Source organism: Eumetopias jubatus, unplaced genomic scaffold (genome assembly GCF_037043125.1).
Source record: "Eumetopias jubatus isolate StellerSeaLion01/CBP00866 unplaced genomic scaffold, mEumJub1_p1.0 scaffold_9, whole genome shotgun sequence".
Taxonomy (NCBI): Eukaryota; Metazoa; Chordata; class Mammalia; order Carnivora; family Otariidae; genus Eumetopias; species Eumetopias jubatus.
This window is the reverse complement of record NW_028274815.1, coordinates 88,202,953-88,228,930: the sequence shown is the minus strand read 5'-3', so window position 1 is coordinate 88,228,930 and position 25,978 is coordinate 88,202,953. Positions and strand designations below refer to the sequence as shown.

The window sequence follows — 25,978 nt, the reverse complement described above, 5'->3', positions numbered from 1 at the left end:
AAGTACTAAATCATCCTTCAACCATCCACTGCATTTAGGATAAAAATGTATCTGTTCCAAGTGATAGCACGGAACACAGAAGAGAGCTGAGCAGAGAAGCAGCATCCTGCTGACCCTCAAAATTATACCTTTCCTAACTTCGCCTGGCAGAATGCTCCCCAAATGATCTTTTTTTTGCAGTATTTTATTTATTCTGTTCATTAATAACTAATACTCAAGAACTTTTATAATATTAATAGAACTTAATCTAAAAGAATCAACTTACTTTGTTTACATTTCAATATTGGGTACGGGAGAGAGTCAAAATATGGTCAAAATTATTACATAGAAAATTATAGTAAATGCTCGGTGTTAGTCTACATACAGTTTAGTTTTTGGAATAAAGTTATTTAGTTGCCAGGAAGAACATTTGGTTTATTTCACTAATAGGAATATCTCTTAATGCTGGGATGGCCTCTTCTTGGTATTTCTTCTGCTGTTGATTTTTAGCATAGTTATCTGTGATTGTGTGAATGGAGGTGAGTGGAGAGGTACTCATCATGTTTATTCCAAATAAGAGTACAAAACCAATTACTATAGTAATGAGGAAGTAGAATGGGCAATGCCACCGCCTAGTATTTTTGAGGCTAATAGGTTAATCCTAAGGAGTTCAGACAAGATTCAGGAATAAATGCCCACACAAGATACAGGATGAAGCCAAACTGGGAGCTTAAGAAAAGAACAAAGCCATAAATCGCTCTTTCTGGCAATGGCGACGGTGAATTTTCCACCATTTTCCCTGTGGCTTTAGACAATTCTGCAGGATTTGCCTCCCTGCGGAAAGGGCTTGGCAGGGCCAGGCTCGGGGCACGCGCGCCTCCCCAGGTCTGGGCCACGGCGCCCGGGACAGGGCCCTGCCCTCTCGGGGGAGCCTCGGTTTCTTATTCAAGGGTTGGGGGGTGGCGGATGCCCTTGACCTTGGGTCCTCAGAAGCGCCCACTCAGGCCCCTCCCAACAGCTCGGCCACTTCAGCGCCAAGTCCCCCGCGCAAGCGCCTTCCGGAATTCCGCCTCCTCGGCGGGGTGGGGGGCGAGAAAGGGAAAAACTAAAGGAAAGGCGGGGTCGCTACGGCGTCCCCCCTCCCGCCCAGGCGCAGGCGCACCGCCACCCTTGTCGGCCCGGAGCGTGCCGCTCCCCAAATGATCTTAATACAATGTCTCCAATGCCATAAATTACAACATGAATTTAAGAATTAAATCAATTTGGCTACATAAAAGTTCAATTTGTGAAAAGGTACTTAAGTATATGCAATTTCTAAATAAGCATCTCCCAGCAATGGAAACCAAATGTGAATATTATTTGATGAATGGAATGACAGGCACAAATATTTTTCTATTTCCAGCCACTAGGAGACAGAAATACAGAACTCCTGATTACACAGAAAATTGAGACATGCACATTAAAAGTCACCCGTTTATAAACTAAAAATGTATTGCAATAACTATGGGTGCCTTTAGCTATGTTACTTAAGGCATACATACCTAGAAGCAAACAACTGAGCAAAGAATTGCTCTCTGACCAAATCACAAAGCCATCTGGGGGTGTGGTGCACATGCCATGCATACACACACACACACACACACACACGTGAACTATGCTTCAGTGCTCTTGCTATCTATTAAAAATACACACCAGCTGTGGCATCCAGGTGAATATACTATCAACCAATCTATCAAACAGCCCTGTTGTTTTTTTTTAAGATTTATTTATTTATTTGAGAGAGAGAGTGCGTGTGTATATGCATGAGCAGGGGGGAAGGCAGAAGGAGAGGGAGGGGGAGAATCTCAAGCAGACTCTGCACTGAGCACAGAGTCTGATGCAGGGCTCCATCTCACGACCCTGAAATCATGGCCTGAGCAGAAATCAAGACCCGGCCACCCAACCGACTGAGCCACCCAGGCACCCCAGCCCTGTGGTTTCTAAGTTCCTTCCTGAACCATCCCCTAAAGGAGTCCCCAAACAATAAGAAATGTGGTCCTCATAAAAATAGACTCAAAATGGATGAAAGACCTAAATGTGAGACAGGAATTCATCAAAATCCTAGAGGAGAACACAGGCAGCAACCTCTTTGACCTCAGCCACAGCAACTTTTTCCTAGACACATTGCCAAAGGCAAGGGAAGGAAGGGCAAAAATGAACTATTGGGATTTCATCAAGATAAAAAGCTTTTGCACAGCAAAGGAAGCAGTCAACAAAACCAAAAGACAACTGACAGAATGGGAGAAGGTTTTTGCCAATGACATATCAGATAAAGGGCTAGTATCCAAAATCTATAAAGAACTTATCAAACTCAACACCCAAAGAATAATCCAATCAAGAAATGGGCAGAAGACATGAACAGACATTTCTGCAAAGAAGACATCCAAATGGCCAACAGACACATGAAAAAGTGCTCAACATCGCTCGGCATCAGGGAAATCCAAATCAAAACCTCAATGAGATACCACCTCACACCAGTCAGAATGGCTAAAATTAACAAGTCAGGAAAAGACAGATGTTGGTGAAGATGCGGAGAAAGGGGAACCCTCCTACACTGTTGGTGGGAATGCAAGCTGGTGCAGCCACTCTGGAAAACAGTATGGAAGTTCCTCAAAAAGTTGAAAATAGAGCTACCATATGATCCAGCAATTGCACTACTGGGTATTTACCCCAAAGATACAAATGTAGGGATCCGAAGGGGTATGTGCACCCCAATGTTTATAGCAGCAATGTCCACAATAGCCAAACTATGGAAAGAGCCAAGATGTCCATCAACAGATGAATGGATAAAGAAGATGTGGTATATATATATATACACACAATGGAATATTATGCAGCCATCAAAAGGAATGAAATCTTGTCATTTGCAACGACGTGGATGGAATTAGAGGGTATTATGCTAAGAGAAATAAGTCAATCAGAGAAAGACAAGTATCATATGATCTCACTGATATGAGGAATTTGAGAAACAAGACAGAGGATCATAGGGGAAGGGAGGAAAAAAATGAAACAAGATGAAACCAGAGAGGGAGACAAATCATAAGAGACTCTTAATCTCAGGAAACAAACTGAGGGTTGCTCGAGTGGTGGGGACTGGGAGGGATGGGGTGGCTGGGTGATAGACATTGGGGAGGGTATGTGCTATGGTGAGCACTGTGAATTGTGCAAGACTGTTGAATCACAGACCTGTACCTCTGAAACAAATAATATATTATATGTTAAAAAAAAAAAGAAGATAGTAGGAAGGCAAAAATGAAGGGGGGGAAATCGGAGGGGGAGATGAACCATGAGAGACTATGGACTCTGAGAAAAAAACTGAGGGTTCTAGAGGGGAGGGGGGGTGGGGGGATGTGTTAGCCCAGTGATGGGTATTAAGGAGGGCACGTTCTGCATGGAGCACTGGGTGTTATACGCAAACAACGAACCATGGAACGCTACATCAAAAACTAATGATGCAATGTATGGTGACTAACATAACATAAAATAAAATTTTTAAAAAAAGAAAGAAATGTGGTCCTGCCAAGTCACCTTGGATTTGTCTTAAATTATGTCCTAGGTCACTGAGTGTGCTTGGAATCCACTGACTGGTAAATAAAGTCATTCTGAGTACTGAAGTTACAGTGGGCCACCATCAATGCTTGTAGCTTCCTCCAGCTTGGAGAACGCCACCAGCTACCATACCAGGTGGTCAGAGAACATGTGCACAGGGCAGGTCAAACATGCACAGACAGAGGGGACTTGCCCTCCTCCCTCCACAGGCCATGGGAGACAGAGGCATCTAATGGCCCCCAAAACCACAGTGCATCATCGCAATGGGTTCTTCCCACTACAAATATCCTGGACCCAGTTGTGGGGGCGGGGGGGGGGGACAGGGCACTGAACCTTAGCTGGAGAAATGTATCTCCATGCATATCAACATCTGCATCTCTCATGATGCATCATGTCACCAGGGTGCTACGGACGGGGTCTGGACAGCAAGAGTGGTCCCTTCATCTTGCCACCTTGAGTATGAAGGCACTTGATGACAGGGAGGGGACCCCCATGAAAAACTGTTTCCTGCCAGCCTCTCTAAAAACATTTTTCCTGAAACTACCTTCATTCAGCTCTGTCCTCACACCTTTCGCTGTGCGTGCAACCTGTCCACAAAGCCCAGCAAGGGAAGAGTCACAGGGCTCTGGTAAGTGCCATGGGAGCACAGGCTTCTCAAGGCAGGACAGACAGTCCTGTGAGGGACTGGGCAGCACAGGAGTCCGAGCAGTACCGCAAGGTGGCTGCAAGGCTGTGTGCAGGGATACCGTCCCTACGTCCCTTGCCCTGGCCCCCATCCTGACACTGCTCAGGTACTGCACTCTGCTGACTCTGCATCTCTTCTGAGAGATGGTCCACACCTTCCTTTAATGCATCCTGCCAAGCACAGCTTTTCTCTGTAAGCAATATATAGATGATGTGATACCTGCTTCCTGATGATGTTAGATGAGTCGGGCATCGCACAAGGAAGGACAATACCCCTCACACGTCCCACTGTGGCTGAGATGAGCCCATCAGAGCCACTCCTGAAGTCACAATTAACTCTGGAATGCCTGGATCAGTGACAGCCCAATAAATACCCTGCCCACGAATGAGGGGAGGCAGTTCACAAGGGCCACACTCAGAGAAGTGACAGGCACGAGAAGGAGCTCCATGTGGGCTTCCTTCCATTCTGTCTCACACTTGTTCTCAGTTACAGCTCTGGGCACCCCGGCCTCTGAGACCGCTTCCAGCAAGTGGCTTCTCTGGGGCACTGCCTGGACCGCACGTGTCCTTCCTTCCAGCTGTGGCTGCACACTGCACAGTTAGAAATGGAGAATGACAGCCTCTGTGGACTTGACAAAACCCCGCGGCCAAATGGGCCATGTCAGGAAGGCCTGCCGGGGCTTTCCGCTCTTGTCCGCCTTCAGCCCAGACCAGCTGTAATAGCGGGTGGAGCCAAGGAGTGCCACCAAAAGTCCACCTGCACAGCCCGGAGCACCTTGCCGGGGATCCCCATCCGTTCTACCCAAGTGGCCGCCAGCCTCGTCCTGGCCGTCTGTGCTTGCGGGCTCCCTTGCAGCAGCTCCCTTCCTGCCTTCCCAGCTCCACGCCAGACAGCAAGCTGTCCGCGGGGAGGCCCGCACGAACAGTCTGGCCTCAGCGTCGGATGCAGCACATCTGCTTGCACAGCGCCCCCGGGGTATCGTCACAGGAACACACAACAGCAGGACCGGCTTTGGGGCAGGGCCTGCAGCCTCCCCTGCCTTAAACCAGAGCAAGCAAGAGAACGCGGACGCATGCTGCCCTGCTGCCGGGGACAACGGGGAGGACTCCTGCGCCAAGCAGCTGCGAGGCCCTTTCTGGCCCAAACGGCCTGTCGGCTCCGGGTCTGGGAGTGCCACAGCAAGGGAGCCATGGCCTTGGTCACCCTGCCCAGCTGCAGGGCTGGAGGGGCCTGGCGTTCCCGGGCAGTCCGACCCAGGCCTCCCGGGCCCAGGAGCGCTGTTCACTCAGAGTTGTGGTCACCTAGTGACGCAGTGGAGGGTGGGGAAGGTTAGGTCCTAAGTAAACACAGCTCTGTTTCAGCCCCATCTTTGAGCAGGTTGTTCTTTTCCTTTTAACAACAACGACAGCTGATTTTGCTGCCTTTAGTGACAACAAGGCAAGGTATTTTGTTTTTGTTTGTGGGGGGTACTTCTTTTCAATATGAAGCATGACACAGTTAAGAAACATCCCGTGCATTTCTTGTTTTCTTGGCTCCTGCCACCAAAGCTCAGCATAAACACTCGGACGGAGAAGCGGGAGTCTGCCTGTGTGACCCCTGGAGCCCCCTTCCCCACTCGTGCCCCAAGGCCCCCACGCCCAGTCCAGACCACCTCTGTCTGCTCGGGCCTCCTCTGCTCTTCTTTCAGCCCAGACCCCACCTCTCCTTTGGGACCCTCCCCACGGCCTTGCTGACACGGCCTCTGTGCTTTCCTGAGGGCCTTCTCAGGCCACAGCCCCCCTGCAGCCATGCTCACCCTCCAGCTAGCCCCCCACAGGGCTGGCTGTGCTCCCTGGCACCCAGGGGCCTTCTTTTCTTCCTTTCAATTTTACTGAGATACAACTGACATCCAGCACTGCGTAAGTGTAAGGTGTATAGTGGTTAGCCTCACACGCACTGTAAAATGATTGCCACAGTAAGTTTAGTTAACATCCATCACCTCATCGAGATAGAAAAAGAAGAAAAAATGCTTTTTTTCCCTCACAACTTGAAGTCAGGATTTCTTCTCTTAACGATTTTCCTGTGTACCACACAGCAGTGTGAGCACTGTCCTCATGGCCGTACCGTACATCTTCAGGACTCATTTATCTCATAACTGGAAGATTCTACCTTTTGACTACCTTCACCTGACTCCACCACCCCTACCCCACCTCAGGTACCACAAATCTGATCTCTTTTTCCACAAGTTTGGTTTATTGTTGTTTTTAGATTTCATTGGTATTTGGTAGATCATTGGTATTTGTCTTTCTCTGTCTGACTTACCTCACTTAGCATAATGCTCTCAAGGTCCATCCATGTTATTGCAAATGGCAGGATTTCCTTCTTTTTCATGGGTGAATAGTATTCCATTGTGTGTCTATACATTATATGCATATATAACATATAACATATGTATGTACATATAAACACACATACATCTTCTTTATCCATTTATCCATCAATGGACACAAGTTGGTTCCATATCTGCTATTGTAAATAATGTTGCAATGAACATGGAGGTGCATGTATCTTTTGAATTAGTGTTTACATTTCCTTTGGTGTTTTGTTTTGTTTTGTTTTTTTCCGTTTCCTTTGAATAAATATCCTGAAGTGGAATTGCTGGATCATCTGGTAATTCTACTGTTAATTTTTTGAGGAACCTCTGTACTATTTTCCACAATGGCTGAACCAATTTACATTCCCACCAAGAGTGCACAAGGGTTCCCCTTTCTTCACATCCTCACCAACACTTATTTCTTATCTTACTGATAACAGCCATTCTGACAGGTGTGAGGTGATATCTCATTGTGGTTTTTACATTTCTCTGATGATGAGGGATGTTGAGCATCTTTTCACATACCTGCTGGCCATCTGTGTGTCTTCTTTGGAAAAATGTCTATTTAGATCCTTTGCCCATTTAACGGGATTATTATAACTTTGGTATTGAGTCATATGAGTTCTCTATATATTTTGGATATTAACTCACCAGATATGATTTGCAAATATTTTTCTCCCATTCCACAGGTTGTCTTTTCACTTTGTTATGGTTTTGTTGTTGTGCAGAAGCTTTTTAGTTTGATATAGTCCCACTTGTTTATGTTTGATTTTGTTGCTTGTGCTTTAGGTCTCATATCCAAAACATCTATCGAGACCCATTCAGGGAGCTTTTTCCCGCTATTTTCCCCTGGGAGTTTTATGGGTTCAGATCTTATATTTAAGTCTTTAATCCATTTGGAGTTATTTTTTGTGAGTAATGTCAGGCAGGGGTCTAGTTTCATTTGTTTACATGTGAATAAACATTTTCTGAGCACCATCTATAAGAGGACTGTCTTTTCCCCACTGAGTATTCAAGGCTCCCTTGTCAAATATTAGTTGACCGGATATGCATGGGTATATTTCTGCCTGGTACTCTCTTGTAAACTTCTACGTTGGGTAGCACCACATGACCAAGTATGGCCTGTTGTAGGTAACTTCCCCTGATGACTGGGCCTTAATTTTTATCTTGAGCTTTCAGGGCAGGAAACCTTGTGTTTTACAGTTTACAAAAGGAAATATATATTTCTATAGTTCTTAAATAACGAAAATATTTATTGGTTTAAATATTGTCCTGCCCCCCAATAAATAAATAAATAAATAAATAAATAAATAAATAAATAAATACTGTCCTGCCCCTATGAGGAGACCAGAAGGAAAATTCAGGTGTAAGGAAGGCTGTGCCCCTTTGACAGACAACAAACAGAAAAGACACTACCTCCTCTTACGAGACTCTACAATGAGCCTCAGTAAATAGGCTTCTACTTTAGTATAAATCACTAAGAGCAAGAAGCAGTCCACAGGTTAAAACCAGCCAAAGAACGTCACAACTCTGGGAACTAATCCAGAAAATCAGCAAGTCCCCAGTTGTGGGTTCCTTCCAAAGAGATCAATATTATCAAAACAATCAAAAGTGTCTTAGGCACAACTTCACCACACGGACCCAGATAACAGTCAGGTGGAAAATCATGCAGGCCCCACGTAACCAGATATGTTGATAAATTAAGTAATGAACACATTACACATTCCTTTTTATAAGTTGAAGGACTGAAACCAGCCAGGCAACTTTGAGTTCTGACCCATCCCTTCAGCAACTTCGCTCTGTGTCTACTCCAGGTGTCTCTGAGCTGTCCACTGCCTGGCTCCTAAGACTGTTCTCTGGACGGCTGCCCTTTCCACGCCATCGGCCTCTCACGGCTGCCCTTGGGGGCGGGGGCAGGCGCCAGGGCCACTGCTCTCATTTGCTCCAGGGCTGCACCTGCCACCATCCTCCCAGCTCAGCGTCTCCTCGCCCACTCGCCCTCTCGCCAGCAGCAGGGGCCTCCTCCATGCTTTCCGAGGTGGGTCTCCCTGCCACTGTCCCAAGTATGGGGCTAAGCAGGGGTGCCAAAATGCTTTCCTCAGAGAGGGGCCACGCTCCTTACAAAAGAAAACTGGAAATTCAGGCCAGAGTTCAGCCCTTCACACTGGCTGGCTTGGTATCCTGGTATCCTCAGGGCTCTGGTCCAAGAAACAGAAGCCTCCTGCAAAGGGCAAGTTTTCCCTGGCCCTTACTGATTCAAAGGACTCAAACAAATACAGTTCAATACTAGTTTTCTGGTTTGCCTACCTATACAGGGCTGATTCAAGGGCTCCTTTCTGCTCTACTTACACAATCCTTTTTCCGTGCTGGGAAGAACAGTGGCAGCAGACTGCTACCAGGCCTGGCTGACATAGTATGAAGCAGATTTGAGGTCTGCCTAAGTGGACTAACCACATTGGAGGGCACTGCTTCCTCCATGCCCTCCTGCTCTGAAAATCAGCCCCACCAATGGCCTTCCTGATGACAAGCGGCCAGGGCTGATGGCACATAGAGAGGCCAGCTGATCCAGGAGGGTCTGTGCACCGCTGGCCAGGCCTCAACCCTACGTGGCCTGATTCAACATGAGCTTTCACCATCCAGAGCAGCATGGGACGGAGACCTTCCAAGGTAACAGAAATGTGCCACATCTGTGCTGTCCAGGACAGTGGTCACCAGCTCTTAAGCACTTGAAAAGTGGACAGTATGACTGAGCAACTGAATCGTACCTGATTTTAATTACTTTAAATTCAAGTCTGAATAGCCCTAAATTGCGTTGGGCTGTGCAGCTCTAAAGAATGTGAACTCATGAGACAGAAGGCCGTTCTAGTCAGGGTGGGGTGAGAACTTCGGTTAACTAGTCTCCGGAAGGCTTCGCTGGTGCCACTTACACCCTGTGGCTAGGAGAGAGGAGACTGGGGACACCATGGGGAAGGGACAGAAGGCCCCTGGCCAACAGCATGGGTGGTCTCAGAGCCAGGCCTCCTGAGCCTGACCACTCAGCTCTGCTGGCCTCCCTGACAGCTTGTGGGACCTGTCCCCGGTCCCTCATGCCGCATACATGAGCTGGGCTCTCCTCCTTGAAGCTCAGAACAAAACAGAAAGCACCTCACGATCACCAAGCCTACTGGGCTGTCGTATCCTAAGCCTGAAAATATGTTCACTTAAAAAAAGTTTCCTCATTTTTTAGTGTTCAGCAGTCTATGAGTCTACACAGAGATCATCTTAACTAAAAATGTAGTTTGAGCTGGAGGAGGAAAGCCTTGCCCTAAAATAGAACAGTGCTCATCCTCGATTAAACCGAATGTGAATTTCCACTTAATCCTGCCGGAGACAGGCACTTCCTCCACATGGTGCTCCACACGTTCACTCAGACGTGCACCCACAGGGGAGGTGCTTCACCAGACTCAGGAACTGTTCAGTCAGAGCTGGCAAACCTCCCCAAATCTCCTCAGACACGGTGGAGTTGAAAATTAAGGAAATTTTAAAAAAACTTAAGGAAATCAGATACTTTGGTAGCAAATCTGATGTCAAGATAACTAGAATTTTCCCTCCCACTCTGCATTGCCCCCATTTAACTAATTTCAGCCTCTGAGGGGTAGGTGAAATTGGGCATGTGAAGAAAAGGGATTCAAGAGCCCTGTGATGACTCATCTCTGGGACGGCTTCCTACAGACTGGGCTGTGAGGGAACCAGGAGGGAACCAGCTGTGGCTGCCCCCTGAGGTCTCTCCCAGCCCCCAGGGGGTAACAGAGCATCTTCAATGCAGTGAGAACAGAGGCCTGAAATTCCACACGGGGAGACTACTTGGGGCCCCCTGCCACCCCCAGTGTGGCTGCACACGCCCCAGCCCGCACACTGTGTCCTTCCCAGTCTCATGGTTCACCCGTCTCCTCTCCGTCACATGGGCCCCAGTGTTGTCATCTGCGACCATTCTCAACCCCCGTGAGGACCACAGGGCTGAGCAGCAAGGTCACCAGCCACCCCTCAACAGGGAGCACGAGTGAGAAACACAGGTTTGCTCCTTCAAGCCACTGAGATTCTGGTGGTGTACCTGTGGTCCAACCCGCCCCATCCTGACTCACACATCACAGATATGCCTGCCCTGGTCATAAAAGTTTCAACCCCCCCCAACCCGGCCCCAGAATCCAGATATGCTAAACTGACACATATAGTGACCTAAAGCATCACAGCCCCAAACTACACATGTCCCCATGCGGGTTCCTGAGTACCAGGGAGAGCTTTGGGGACCCATGTTCAGGGGAGCAGGCAAAGAAAACATGAATAAACTTGCTACTGCCTCTCTGCTGTTGGTAGGCGGGGAGTGGAGAAAAGAGTGGGCAGAACCTTCAGACACGAAAGCCTCTGGGAAGAAAACAGCATGGGCCATCCGTGTGGATTCCTGATAGGAGCTGAATCACACGGGACCTGGAGGCACTGAGGACAACCCACTCAGGGACAGAGCGAGGGACAGGCTGAGAGCTGGAAGGAGAGATGCATCTCGGCCTCGTGAGGTTTAGCAGCTATTTGGAAGCACGCCCCTGAGAACAAATCTCTGTTTGGTCCAAACTTGTCAGACTTTCTAGAGAGGCAAGACAGGGCCAGAATGGCGACAAGGAGATGGTGTTTATGGGGCCACCTGTCCCAGGAGGATGGGCCGGGATGCGCAAGGACAGCTTTGCAAATACACTTAAATCACTCTTCTCCTCAGAAACAATCCAGCTCGGTTAAACCACTAGACTGAACTTGTGGGTAGAGAAGCAGTGTGGCCCGCGCTTGGCCTGGGTTGGGGAATGCTCGGGCCACAGGAGCACCTGGGGATGGTGGACGTGCAGACAGCTTACCGTGGAGGCTCCTTGTCTGTTTGCTCTGGGCATTCCAACATCTGGACGTGTCCTCGCAATCTTACTCAGCAGAGCTGCCCTCTCCCCAAGTGAACCGTCCCTGCACACCCAAGATGAGAGGAAGGAACCAGAAGCTCCTGTGTACAAGGGGGAGACCACGTGTGTGCGCTCTCACATGCTCACATGCACTGTATGCCACAAACACACACACACACACAACACCACAAACACACACACAAACCCCACACACATAAATATGCACATCACACCCACGCTCGGAACACACACAACACACAGGTGCACAGACATGCACACCCCACACACATATGCAGACACACAAACTATCCATATCACACACCTCCACAGACACCACACATGGACAGAGACACACTGCATACACTGCACACACACAGGCACAGGGCAAGGATGTATAGAGACTCGAATGCTCCATGATTTCCCAAGACCTGGTCTGTGCAGAGGCCCAGGACAATTCCCCTACTGACTGTCTCCTGTGTCTAGAAAAACCCAGGGGCTGATACATAACTGGCACTCCCACCAGTGTGGAGGCAGCAACTCCGGTTTACTGAGAAGTGCCCATAGTGCACACTGCAGAGACAACCGTAGGCAATTCTCCCACCTCTGAAGTACTTGCTCTTTCCTGTCCCACACGTGCAGGTGGCAGAGCCAGCAGTGGCCCGGGACCAGCCGCAGTCTCATGCTGGGGATCAACCACCACCCATCAGCCCCCAGGGGTCATGAGACCGGGGCATGCTGCCTCTATGTGGGGTGCTTCTGACTTAGCAGGGGCCTGAGAGGGCAAGGGGGGACTATGGGCTGGTGAGCCACACACTCACCTGTGACAAAGGAGTGGTGGAAGCCCGCTCTCACCTTGTAGACCAGATTCTACTTGGCTTTCAGACAGAAGGCACAAAAGGGAGAGGCAGAAGGACAGAGGACACATGACTTCCTACTGCACTGTTACCCATCGCACCCATGGCCCTCCACCATGGAGAGGGATGCCCAGCATCCCTGGAGCTTTGCATTCCCCTCTTTTCCTCACTCAAGAGCCAATGGGGCACTAACCCATGCTAACATCTCAGGGTGCCTACTTGCCTCCATCCCTGGTGTGCAGGGACATGGGCACCTGTGCCCACTGTTGAAATCTTCATCTCTCCCACATTCTCGCCCTGTGGAATAGCTATCCTGCCAACATGGGGCAAGCTTGTGTTCACTCACTTATTTGCTCACCAACTATGCACGATGGGCGGCAGGGCTTTCTGGTTTCCAAATGACAGAAGAAAGGACAAAATGAATAGAACAAATCCTTCCTGCTTTAAGCTTTATCATTTTTTTCCTTTCTTAGTTGGCTCTGCACATCCTACTTGTCATTCAGCAGTTCTGAATTTTCATCTCAGGCTTTTTAATTGAATGTTCAGCCTGGCTGTACATGCTGAGTTTTGTAAGCATTTTAATCAATAAATAAATTAGCCTGCACCACGGCCACATCCTCCATCTGGTGCTGACAACAGAGAGTGAGCAAAGAAAAGCCTTGCTGGCGGATTCTCTCTCTCTCTCTTTTTTTTATCCCCCTGATTATTTAGAATATTCCAGACAGAACCAGCTTTGAGATTCATCAAGTATAGGGCAAAAGAGGGGCCTTATAATTCAAGGTTTCCTGTAAGCTCCCAAGAGGGAAATTTAGGAAATGAAAGGCAATTTCACCCCCTGGTGATTCTCGGAGCTTCCCCTGGGGAGCAGTCTTCCTGTCCTGGGGGCAAAAGGTCAAAGGCCTGGCGGTGAATCATGGGGATGTCCCCTTATTTCAAAAAGCCCCAGAGGCCAGCTGACTTTCCTCAGGGTAGCCTTACAGTCAATCATTCAGGTATGTGTTGAGGGCTTTACACCATTCCTAAATACGCGGTTACGGCAGCAACCAAAGTGGGAAAATATCCCCGTTCTCCAAGACCTCAAATTTCAGTGGGAAAAGACAGACAATAACAAAATGTACAAATAAAATGCAGAGAAGGCTAAATGTTAAGAAGGCCTCTGGGGAAAAATAACAAAGGGAGAAGGGACAGGAAGGATTTGGGGAAGGCAGGCTGCAGTTTTAAGTAGAGTTATCATTTAAGTAAGGTGACATGGTGGTGGCAACAGCATGTGCAAATGTCCTGAGGTGGGAGCCTGCCTGGTGAGTGACAGGAATGGCTGGAGCCTCTGTGGTTGCAGCAGGTACAGGGGGAGAGAAGTGGTCAGTGAGGCACTGGCAGTGGGGACAGGGAGTCGGGCCCTTGGAGGGCATCACAGGCTCTCGACTTTTCCCTGACTGCAATGGGAGGCACCGGGGTGGGGGGGCCTGAGCCTGGGGCTGGCATGGTCTGACTTCTGTTCTAACAGGTCCGCTCTGGCTACTGTATGGGAAAAGATGCAGGGACAAGGGAAGGAGCAAGAGAGACTCAGAAGACATCCCCATCATACAGTGAAGAGGAGACAGAGGCCTGCACAGGAGGAGGTAAGAGAAGCAGGTGTTTTGTGGAGAGAGCTGATGGGTGCGCCAAAGCTGGGTGAGGGGCAGAGTGGGGCCGAGGATGCCCCCATGGGCATGGGCAGTAGCCTGCCTCATGGGAGAGAGCCTGCAATGGAGGTCCTGCAAGGAGCACCTGACTGACTCCCCTGCTCTACCACCTGGGACTTGGCCTCCACCAGGTCCAGCAAAGTACATGTGGTGACCAGGGTCAGGTGGGGCTCCTTGCCCTGCAGGAAAGGGACCTCTGGATTCCCCACCTACCCTGTCCTCCACCATGGGAGACCCACCTTCTGGGGCCCACAGGCCACGGGTATGGCCCTGCCCCTGCAGCAGCTGCTCCTGCCTTCGTCCCAGCCGAGTCCCCAGATCACCTGCAGATGCTCGAACACCCACGAGCCAGGTGAAGGAGGGCAAGGACAGGAAACCTACTTTGAGAAGCTCTGTGAAAGGGCAAACTCTCCTACTGAGAAGCTTGATCTGACCTGCAGACTCCTCCTTTGAAACAACAGAAGAAAAGCTTCTGGCTAGAGCAACTTTATCTCACAGAGGAGCCCAAGGAAGAATCACAGCCCACAAATCGCTCCCTGCTGATGGATCAGAAGGGAGACTCCAGGATCACTTTTCAGGCAGAGGACAGACCCTGTCGAGAAGGGAGGCCTTGTGCAGGAACGCTCCTGGAGGACACACATGAGGACGTGGGCCCTGGGCCAAGAGTCAGGGCCACTCAAGCTCTGGCCTCTACATGGCAAGGAAATGTGGGCAGGGAGGGAATGTGGACCGTTCTCCTGGTTCTTCTGACTCCTGGTCTGAAAATAAACCACAAACTTCCTGCCTAAACATGGGCAAGAGAGTATTTTCTTCACATTGATTCCATGCATGTGATTTCAAGAAATTCTGATAGCCAAGCAGAGATGCCAGGATAGGATACTTATTCTTTGGCATAACTTACTCCCATGTTGACAGAGCACTGCCCCCAAGGATAACTAAATGAGTCTGGGAAATTGGATTTAATTTGAGAAAGGAGATCCCAGGTTGGCATGGTCTTTATGCCCTTTGTCTTCTAGTGGTCAGTGGGCTCAGCGAGGATGCCGCCTGGCCTGGGGGGAGCTGACTCCAACCAGGCAGTGGGAGGGGATGGCTGTGTGGGTGAGCAAGGGGGTGGCCCCCCTCCTGTCGCTGGCCAGTCTTCCCGCTTTCTGGTGGCCCGGACTGTCGGCGACTGACAATGCGCTGAATGCCCAGACCAGTCAAGAAAAGGCAGGCCAGGGCCAGAGCTCCTTTCCCAGATTCTGGCACTCTCTGACGATGCACAAACGGATACTGCCATGTCGTACAAGTTGGGCTGCAGACCCAACAGAAAGGAGGAGACTGAAGACTATGCTTGGCGTGGGGACCTGCGTAGTTGCATGGAGTGCTGGATATTTTTCGAAGGAGGATTTGCCTTACCCTTCCTCCCTCTGCTGGGCCAACCCTGAGGCAGCACAAATGCAGGCTCATCTCATGGTGTGCAGCTGTCCCAGAGGCCTGATGGACACTGCCTCGTGGTGTGGCCACAGATAGGAGCCTCCCAGACATGTCAAGGTTCTTTGCTCGTGTCTCAGCAAAAGTCCAGTCTTCCTGCCTGTAACTATGGGCTGACACATTCTGTGTAAATACCCCATATCCATCAAGTAAGCCAGGCAGTGTTACCCTCCTTCTGTACGCCATCTCAGCAAGACAGGTATTTTCCAGGCAAAGTATAAGGACAGAAAATTGGCAAAAGAGAAAAGAAGAAAAATGATATGGAAGAAAAATGTCCAAAATAGAAATTAGGAATTGCTACTTAAAACAAAAGGATAATACTATTTCAAGTAGAGAAAAAAAAATGGAATAAGCTCTAATAGGTCAATGGTTATGTAAATTATGAGAAATTTTGTAATGATTTATTTCCATGGCTATTAAATATCCCACCTTAAAAAAACTTTTTAATGAAGTGAAAATATTCTAGCTAAGTACAGCACCAAGTGAAAAGACCAGGATACAAAATTTCATGCTTAACATGAATCCCAATCATGTTTGGAAAACAAACACATATGCAGAACACCAAAATATTAACAAGGGTTTTCTCTGGATTGCAGAAACTTGCCCGAAAGGGCAAGTTCTATATCCTTCTTTAAATGTTATTTTTATACATTTATACATCCCACATTTCCTGTCATGAGCATAAATGTTTTTAGTTGGAAGGAAACATTTACAAATGCATACTACTTTCAGACCGAAGAGACATCAAATATGACTCGGCTTTCAGCAGATCCTCGACAGAGCTGAGATGCAATGGTCACTTGAAAATGGTAACTTTGCCAAGTAAAGATTCCCACTCCGTAGTCTGTGGATGAACTCAGAGCCTGGGAGCAGCTTGGGAGCAAAGAGGAACTGGTGGGAGCAGGTGGGCCCCGTGCCCCACTGGAAAGAGATTCAGCCTCCCCAAATCTCCCCATCATGCAGGGGCTGCCTGGCCCCAGAAGACCACAGGGACCGCAGCCTCCTCCAAGAGCATCTCCAGGATGGAAAGGGCTTTGTGGGATCTCATAAGCACTCCCCCGAATCATGCGGCCCAAGAGGGGGCCTGAGCCCCGAGCGCCGTCCTAGCGTCCTCACCACCTGACCCTATGCCGCAGGGAGGCAGCCCCCAGCTGTCGGGAATGATACGCATCGTCCCACTCGCATTCTGAGTAGGTGGGCCTCGTTCAACCAAAAGCAACAGAGGCAGCTGCATGCAGAACATTAAAAATCAAAACGAATTCCCTCCTCCTCAAGCATAATGCAAAAAAAATAGAAATTGCCCTGTTTCTTTTTACTCCTGACAGCCTTCTGTTGTTGCTTTTCTGGCGTTTCTCCACATTATCTTGACAGCATTTTCAAGGGAATTATGTTAAATGGTATCCTGCCTCATACCCCAGACTCATAAGAAAAGTATCTCAAATTAAATTCTGTTTGACCCACTCAGTGACCAGTTCTGCACACTTCCCAGCTCAAGGAAATTAGGGTCCCATTGGGAACTAAGTGAGCACATGAGAATGTATGAGCCGGAGCTGCTCTGGGCAGCCAGGTCATCATTTACTATGCACCTACTATGCACCAAGCACTCTGCCTATGCACCTACTATGCACCAAGCACTCCAGGGAAACCACGATAAAGCAAGCAGCCACGCACATGGTCCCCATTCTCAACAAATTCACCATCCAGCCAAAGAGGCAGAAAATACATACACGGAAAATAAAGATGACACTTATGCCCTAAACCAGGATGAAAAAGATGTTTCAAGCCATTGTGAGAGGCTGTCAAGAGCACTGTGTTGGGAAGGATTCTGAAGCCCCACCCTGAGGCCAGGAAAGGTGTGTGAGCAATGGCAGTGCCTCTGGGAGGCCAGCCAGAGCATGGGCAGATTGGGCCAGGGGTCTGTCCTTGCTTCCAAAGACCACGAGTGGAACAGGGAGAGAGGGAGTCAGAGGCTTTAAGGAGGAGTTAGGGCTTGAGCTGATCTACAAAAACAATAGGATTTGCGTAGATGAAGACATTCTAGTCAGAGGAAATATGCCCAGGCATGTATGTGTACAAGTCTAAGGAAAATGGACTGAGTACCATAGAATAATGACATGGGACCTTGGTTGGGTGACAGAGTGTTCCAGGTAATGGAATCTGGTGTGTATCTGTGCACATGTGTGTGTATAAGCATGTGTGCATGTGAGGGAGGGGCAGGGGGGCAGCCTGAGTATTCTGTGGTACATATATGCCTGAATTCACTCATTTCTTCTCCCACTCAATTAATCTAGTAAGTACTTATTGTGTGCCTGGATGCAACGCACTGGGTTACTGGAAACAGAAGTTCCTCCTTTGCCTTTCATGTTTCTCTTTACTGCCCAAGAGAAAAAATAACGTGATAAGCTCTGAAAATCCGAAGGAGACAAAGAAAGGATTTGGTTCACCCAGGACCACACAACACTGGCCACCTACATTCATGGTAGTCAACATGTGATCCATGGGTCAGGAGCACTGGTATCACCAGAGAGCTTCTTTGGTTATTGGTGACTCCCAGGCATCTCCCTGGACCTAGAGGATCAGAATCTGCATTTTAACAAGATCCCTCCACGGTCAGTCAGCATGTTAAAGAATAGAAGCACCGATCCAGGTCAATGGGCCCCAAAGGTTTGGAATCCAAGAATTATAAACAGAGCTGCGAGGGATCTCGGCAATCACCTCGTTCAACCCCACAATAGGCTAGACAAGCCAGTGTGCTAGTCTGAAAAAGTTAACTGGGTTTCCAATTTTCCCACTTTTTAAGATTTCATTTTCACCCAGTTTGGGGCTAAAAAGAAAGCCCCAAACCATCAACAATAGGTGTTTTCCACAACCACACATCCTCCCTCAGCGTTCACTCCCAGGAGTCAAGCACCTGCCACCCGTCATCTTCCATTTTGTAACACGAAGCCACAGCACCTCTGCCAGCCAGAGCGAGAGAGTCACAGAGGGGATGAAAATTAACACAGCCCCCCATGTGCCTCATAATCAAAACCAAAGACATCCCAGCACTGACATCTTTACATGGATTTCCATGACACCCAATGTTTAGCCAAAGGTACTTGTAAGAGTGGGGACTCCTAGACTCATTTTTGCCGAACTGAGATATGCTTCAAGAAAATCCAAACTCGTAAACAAACAACATTTCTCTATAGAATAGTATGTACAACTTTTAGTCAAGGAACTATCTGAAATGGTTGTTTCTAAGACTCCTTTATGTACAAGCAAAGGATTTGAAATCCTACTCCAGTTGGGAGCAAATAATGAGAAGAATCATCTCCAGCCAGTTGGTGATAATGTGGCATTCATTACAACACCGTGTGCACAAAGAGCGTGCATTCCAAGTCATATGACAGCAAAGAAAGGGCTCTTTTTGCAGGGGAACAGAGGAAGGATGGAAGAAGAGATAGTTAATAATTTTCATTTGACAGCTTGGAAAATCCCAGTTCAGCTTTAGAATGCCAGCTCCTCAGTTATAATTTAACACCCATTTCAAGAACAGTTGACAAACGAATGTTAGTGAGCAACACAATGCCATTTTCATTTGCCAGCCAGAATGATTTTTTTATGTCCTTGATAAGCCCACAAATAAATTTGTCAATTTATTCATAGCTGTGACTTGGAGTCAAGATGCATTCTCTTATGCTCTACAGACACTGGTACCACTTTCTTTACAGTACCTCCATCTGTTTTTCTACCACATGGGCAAAAAGATTTCCAGAAGCTACTAAATAAGAAAGTGATTACAGTCATCCTGTAGTAACTCTCTAGCCATCTGCTGTCTTAGCCCTATGTGTCCTCCATTGTGACAACCACTTTTGCCCCTGTTCCGCAGGCAAGGATCAGGGCCAGCACCTTCCTGGGCCCTGACAGGACCCCATCTTGCAAGGAGAAAAAAATGGTAGCAAAGGGCAAAATAAGTTAGTCTCCTTTGGTGACAGTGCCTTGCCTTGCAAAAATCCAAGTGTGCTGTCAGGAAACATTTAACAACCTGCACCAGAAAAGGAGCAGGGTGACTTTAGGCCTACAAGACCAGAAAATTCTGTTCTGGGAGGTCACCTGTGGTGCCTAATAATGTAGGGAGGAAAAATGTCTTTAATGACATCTCTGTAGGCTAACATTCTTTCTGGCTTCATCCAATTTTAAGAGCTGGCATACTCACATTAACATGCCTCCTTTGTGAACTGGTCTTTAGACAAGAACACCTCTGAGTGTTCATGTGCCCTAATAGATTAAGGACTAAGGCAACCTCCTGGACGCCAAGCCTCCTGTAACTCTAACTGGAGGAACGCAAAAGCAATTACAGCTAATAACAGTCATCCTGATTTTTAACTTCCTTTTCTCGTAAGGCACAAGGATTTGGACTGCTTTGCCTTTTCTGAATGGTTGCAAGTGCCACGTGTCTAGGTTTTGCAAATTCTTGGAGATAGAAGTTCAACGCGTTTTCTTGGCAGCCTCCACCTTTGGCCAACAAGGTAGTTTGGGACATGACATTATGAAGGGACAACTCCACCAGCTGGCAGCAATCAGCCAAAGAGCCACAGGGCTGCCCATGCCAAGAACTGAACCATTCTTTTGGTTTGGCAGTTTTATCAGGCAGGTCCTGGGAGAACAGAGATGACACACTCAACTGGGTAACTGAGAGAGTTTGTATGACGGAAATTTCCAGGAGTGTGGGCAGGGTTTAGGACATGGCATCCTGGGTAGTGCAGCCCCCTGCCACTAGCAGTACTGGCACAACTTTAGCATCCTGGACCCAGAGAGGAGGAAGAGAAAGAGTTCTGCAGAGCCAGACAGAAGAGCTCTGCGGACAGGAGCAGAGAACTCTGTGGAAGGAGGTGGCAGGCAGTGCACATCCTGGTCCATGGTCCTTCCTCTTGGACCTGCTTCCTATTGGACAAATCCAACCACATGCCCAAGATGTCGTCCAGACCGCTCAGGCTCCCGGGCACACACAGGCGCAAGGGGGAGGGTGACTCTGCAGGGCCAAGTGGAAGCCATCTGAGAGTGGTACCCACGTGGTGTTCTCAGAAACTTGGACGGCTGTTAGGTGCCTGAGCACCTCAATAAAAATTTTTTAAAAATTAAAAAAAAGTTTTTTTATGTTCTTCATAAGCTCACAAATAAAGGTGTCCATTTATTAATAGCTATGGTTTGGAGTCCAGATGGTCTGCAGACACTGCTACTGTTTTTCTACCAGGTATCAGGCATCGGGGGATGGCAGTGATCACCGGGCAGGCTTGGGAACCACCACAGGGGTGATCAAGTGGCTATTCATGAGATCCCAGAAGAAACCAGTCCTTTAGAGAAATTTCTACACTGCAAATTTTGGATGTAAAGTTCTGTGTCATGTGATCACTGCCTCTTTCTAATCTCTGACAACCTGACTGGCCCCCTGTGAGGTGAGTACCTCAAGACCTGAGTGTCACAGGTAAGTCACCAAAACCCTGAGAGAGCAGATATGGATGTAGGCCAGGAGGCCTGAGGTGTGGGGAAGCAGGCAGTCTTGTATTTCATAGAGTTCCCAGCCGGAGGACAGTGGTACAGCCAGGATATCATCCTTCCTCAAATGCAGACCCACATCACTGCCGAAAGCCCTTGATGACAGGTGGGCTTAGGGATTCAGAAATGGTTGGATTTTGGAAAGGTAGAATCACTACCTCCCCTGTGTTACATAAATCCTCCCTACAGGTCCTGCCCGGCAACATATTTCTGCAGAGAAACATGGATATCAATAACTTATATAGACTCATGATAGCACACGTCGGGTTCTGCGGTCAAATGAGTTTGCGCCAAACACAGGAGAACTACATTTTCAGTTTTCGGTGCTTTGGAATTTTGGCATTATAGAGGAAGGACTTGTATGTAGAGTCTCCTTGCTCATTCTAATGAAAGCGTTTCTTGGTCACAGGGACTGCAGACAGCCAGCCCTGAGCCTATACCGGTGGCCAGTCGGGGGCCAAGTGTAAGAAGTCTGCGCTCTGTCTGGCCCACAGGCCCAAGTCCTGGTTCCAGGCAGACACTTGGAGGCTGCCTGACTTCGAGCAAACCACTGACCCTCTGTAGGTTTTAGTGATTCCACCTGAACTATGGGGTGATAGGAATATATCGCCTCCTGCAGGATCGCTGTGAGATGGCAGGAGATGGTGCTATCAGACCCATCCCCTTTGTCGCCTTCCCCTAGGCCTTCAATCTCTCACCAATCTCCCTAATTGCAAGAGGGTTGTGGGTCAACAAGGCCAGGTAGAGCATCAGCCCCAGTTCCTTCCAGGTGGATCAGAAACACCCCCAATCACATGTTTTAGTTCTCACAACTAAATCTGTTTCACTCACATTTCCTCCCTCAGAGTGACCAGGAAATCTGTCCAGCCCCTTTTGTCTAACCCTTACACTTTAAGAACTCAAAGCGATGGCAGCAGGTACTGCCAAGTGCAAAGACCAATATGATGGTCTGGTCATATGAGGCCACCTAGCCTGAAATACCAACATACCCGAGCCAGGAAAAAACCCTGAACTTAAAGTGAACTAGAATCCTAGGGCAAATTTACTTTGAAGATCCACAGATACAGGCGTCAGCAGTCCTGGGTCCTGATCATCATGTAATCTTCCTTTCTGCCACTGAATGAATGACACTCGCCAGACGTCCACCTCCTGATGTCAGAAATATCGTTTTATTCATAAGCATGAGGTCAGGTTTACCAGTACCTTACTTGAATATGACTATCACCACTTATCTTAGCCGAACTATCCTGCAGGCCACAGAACCTCAGAATCCAGAGCAGATAAGTGAAAAACTGGGCAAATTGAGGCCACAAGCCATGTGAGTGAAAAGAGAAATAGGAGTACAGTGGAAGAAAGGTTCACAAAGGTGCGTGGGTGAGAAAGCAGAGCGTGAAGACCCCTTGTCTGGGGCCCAGACAAGGAGGGAGGAAAGCGCCTCTACTCCTCAGACTCACACAGTGCTGGATCCAAGGGGGCCGGCTTCCTGATGCTGGCCCATGGGTCCCTGACTGATGCAACAACAAGCCTGCAAAAGCCATAAGCAGAGCCTCATCCAGCAGAACTGTCAGAGAGGACTGACATGGCACCCACTGGGCTCCAGGCTTGGCACGAACACACTCCAGGCCATGACCAGAGTGAGGCTTAGCACCAGCTCCCTGGGCTGCTTCCACCACGCACTCCCCATCCTGCGAGGAAGCGAGACATGCTCCTTCCAAGTATGCTAACCAAAGGGCCCCAAGCAGAGAGCAAAACACAGGAGAATCAATGGTTCATGCCCTAAGTCTAATTAAGACAAAACGTTTTGTACAATTGCTTTGGAAAAGCATGCTACTGATTTATAGGCCAGCTTAACCCGGCTATGAACACTTGATAATTCAGCAGCCTCTCCAGAGTTCCCAGGCGGCCTCAGCGTGGCGCTGCACGGCATTCCCAGCACGCGACCGAGGTGGCACGCTCCCTGGGGCCAGAATGCCGGGCCTGGGCACCAATGAGCTGCTCTCTTTTTAAAGCAGCTTTCCATGGTAAGCTCCACCTCGCACACAGCACCCCTTCTCCTCGGGAGTCCTTTCATTTCTGTGTCTTGCTTTTACTCTGGGCAACGACGAGAGAGGTGTGGCCTGGCCGTGGAGCGAACGACCCTGGGGCAGAGCCACAAGCAGCATGTCCTGGAAAAGACAGCGATTTCCTACACTGAGTGCACTTTTTGATATTGGGAGGCTGAAATGTCTTTCGTTACGTGCCCAAACCCTGTCGTCAGGAAGGCAGACGATGAGCCCTGTGAGGATTTTAAAATTCGGTATGTTCAGAAGCATCATCCTACATGGGGCCACAGATCATTTTAACATGCATGCACACTCCATAGAGCTGAGCCGGCTGACCACCCAGTGCAAGTGCTCTCGGGGTCCGCCCTGAAGTGAGTCTGCCCAGCCTGTCCTGGGGTAGAGTCTCAGAACCTCAACAGTACCACTTGGCCTAAATAACTGGCAAGGGTCCCCCACACGCTTGCAGATGCCACCCCACACCCTTCTTCCTGCCAAAAACACTGCTACTCCTCCTCATGGAACTTAAACATGAGATTTCCTACAGCTTCCCCAAAGTTGGGTGGCATGAAGGCCAGACTGCCTGAGAGCAATGGGAGGAGGGCTGGGCTCCGTCTCCGGGGCCACATCCCAATCCACACCCTCACCCCCACCCTAAGAATGAAGTCCGAACCTGGACACAGGAGCCTGTCCTGCTAACCACCAAATTTCACTCATCTCGTCTCCTACAACTTATTTTATGTTTAGTCACTACCAGTCCCTGAATGCTTTAAGAATTAAAATGACCTTTAGTAGCACTCATTGTTATAAAGAGAACGAAGGTGCTCAAGAAAACCAACAACACCCAAATGATGTACTTCCCGGAAAGAAGTTCCCGAGGGGCACCCCACAGAAGAGAAAACGGGAGGCCCTCCAGCCCCTTCTCCCCAGAGCGGCCCCCTCTGCCTATGGGCTCAGGAACAGACAGATCATGTGCTTCCAAGGTCCTTCATTATGAGTGGAAATGGGAAGGCCAGTTTGCCAGCGACGAAGGAATATCTGTGCCAACTTTAATGGGGAGTTGTTACGTGAAGTCACATCACCAGGGCCACCCCCAGGTTTCTCCGATGCCAGCTACAGCACCTCCACACAGCTCTTGGGACGGATGGTCAGAAACACAGACACCAGCGCTGACATGGAATCTGAGGGTCACTTCGTACGAGCTTCGACCGCAAGGACATGTAAAGGAACCCTCCGTCCAAGATCCCCGGATGCTTAGCACCCAGCCTTGGTCTGGGAGCCAGGAAACGCCAGATTCAAATCACAAGTCCACCGATCAACAGCTCTGTGACTCAGGACAGCTGTTTAACCCCCTAATTCTCAAATCCTTAACTTACAAAGGGGAGCAAACGTCCCCTCCTCCTGGGGCCCCAGCAAGCCATGAGAGGCACACTGCGGACACCTCCTTTGCAACAGCTCTGCCACAGCCCCCACTCTGAGAAAAAAATCCCCAGTTCACCCCATCACCACCGTTCGTTTACCGTACGCACCCTATCTGACCCTCAGGAGCAAGCCAGACCTCACGGCTCTCTCCCAGAGACGCACCGCTGCAGATAACAGGAGTCCTCGGGCACACCAGCATTTCTGAGGCCCCTCTCTGGGGAAATGCAGCTCCCGCTCCCGGGGGGCTCAGTGCTGAGTAGAAGAGATGCACAAGCCCTCAACTTCCACCCGGAGGGGAGGCCTGTATGGAGGAGACTGGCCACAGGGCCGGGGGGTGGGCACCACGCTCTCAGGGGCAGGACTCCACCAAGCAGGTGAGCTTGGACAGAGGGTGGAGGAAAGGCTGTGGGCCCAAGCTTCCACGTGGGAAGACGACCGTGTTGGGAATGGGAAGGCAGGGAGCAGAGCTGGGCCACAGTCCCCGGGCATCTTCACGGAATGCACCAGCTGTTTTTGGAAACCTAGGTGTTTTCAGTTATCTTTCAGAATTTATCATCCTACTGCCTTCAGCATTGCCACCCGTGAACCGGCCCCGGGCCTAGCCTTGACATACCCTCTGCCTGTGAACACAGTTCTCTGTGATCCCCCTTCCACCCCCCACACAGAGTTACTCTTACCCTTTCTCACAAAGGAGGAGCCTGAGCTCAGGAAGATCACTGAACCCCCCAACAGCAGCACTCCCGACCACCATGTCTCTGCTATGCCTTCACTGAGGCCTCTCGTGGACCAGCCTCAGTCCCACTCGGACCTCCCATTCGGCCAAGACGCCCTCCAACTGGTCTGCCTCCAGCCCATCCTCACCTCGCCATGCACTGACCCCAGAGCTCATGGAGATGGATGGCTACGTCCTGATGTAGTCCTTCTCTTTCTCCTTTGGCCGTTCTATTAAACCATGAAACAAAAACACAAAGTTGAAAAGTAAAAGAAAACAGTCATCTGAACCCACTTTAGGTGAATTAATCCCAGCACATGAGTGTGTAGACATCTCCATTGTAAAATGGGCACTGGAATGAGTTAAAGAGCTCCCTGTACTATCTACTCAGCTGACAGTCCCCAAGCCCACGTGGCGATCCTATACCTTCCCAGATCTCCCACTGAAGGTTCTGGCTCTGAAGGCCAGGGCAGCCATGCTGCAGCGAACCTAGGGCCTTCTTGATGTGGTCACGCACTGGGGACCGTGGAACAGGTAGGAACGGCAGCTCACACACCTACCCCACACCCATGACCCATCTCAGCAAAACCTGAGTTCACTGCTTCCCTGAGGTGGACTCTTTGGGTTAAGAAAGAACAGACAACTTGAACCAACTACGAGCATGTCTAAATAATGCAATCTGAGCTACACACATGCACAAAGCATCTCTCTCCCTTATTAATATGTAAAGGAAAGAT

At 49.1% G+C, this 25,978-nt stretch overlaps 1 protein-coding gene and 1 pseudogene across 1 annotated transcript in view; both read right to left on the bottom strand.

Annotated features, from left to right (window-relative positions):
• The window catches only part of SH3RF3 (SH3 domain containing ring finger 3), a 361,651-nt gene that overhangs the window by 196,771 nt on the left and 138,902 nt on the right, over positions 1–25,978 (bottom strand). The gene's annotated exons all lie outside the window — the stretch shown is intronic.
• Positions 386–788, bottom strand: LOC114199397 (phosphatidylinositol N-acetylglucosaminyltransferase subunit P pseudogene; annotated as a pseudogene).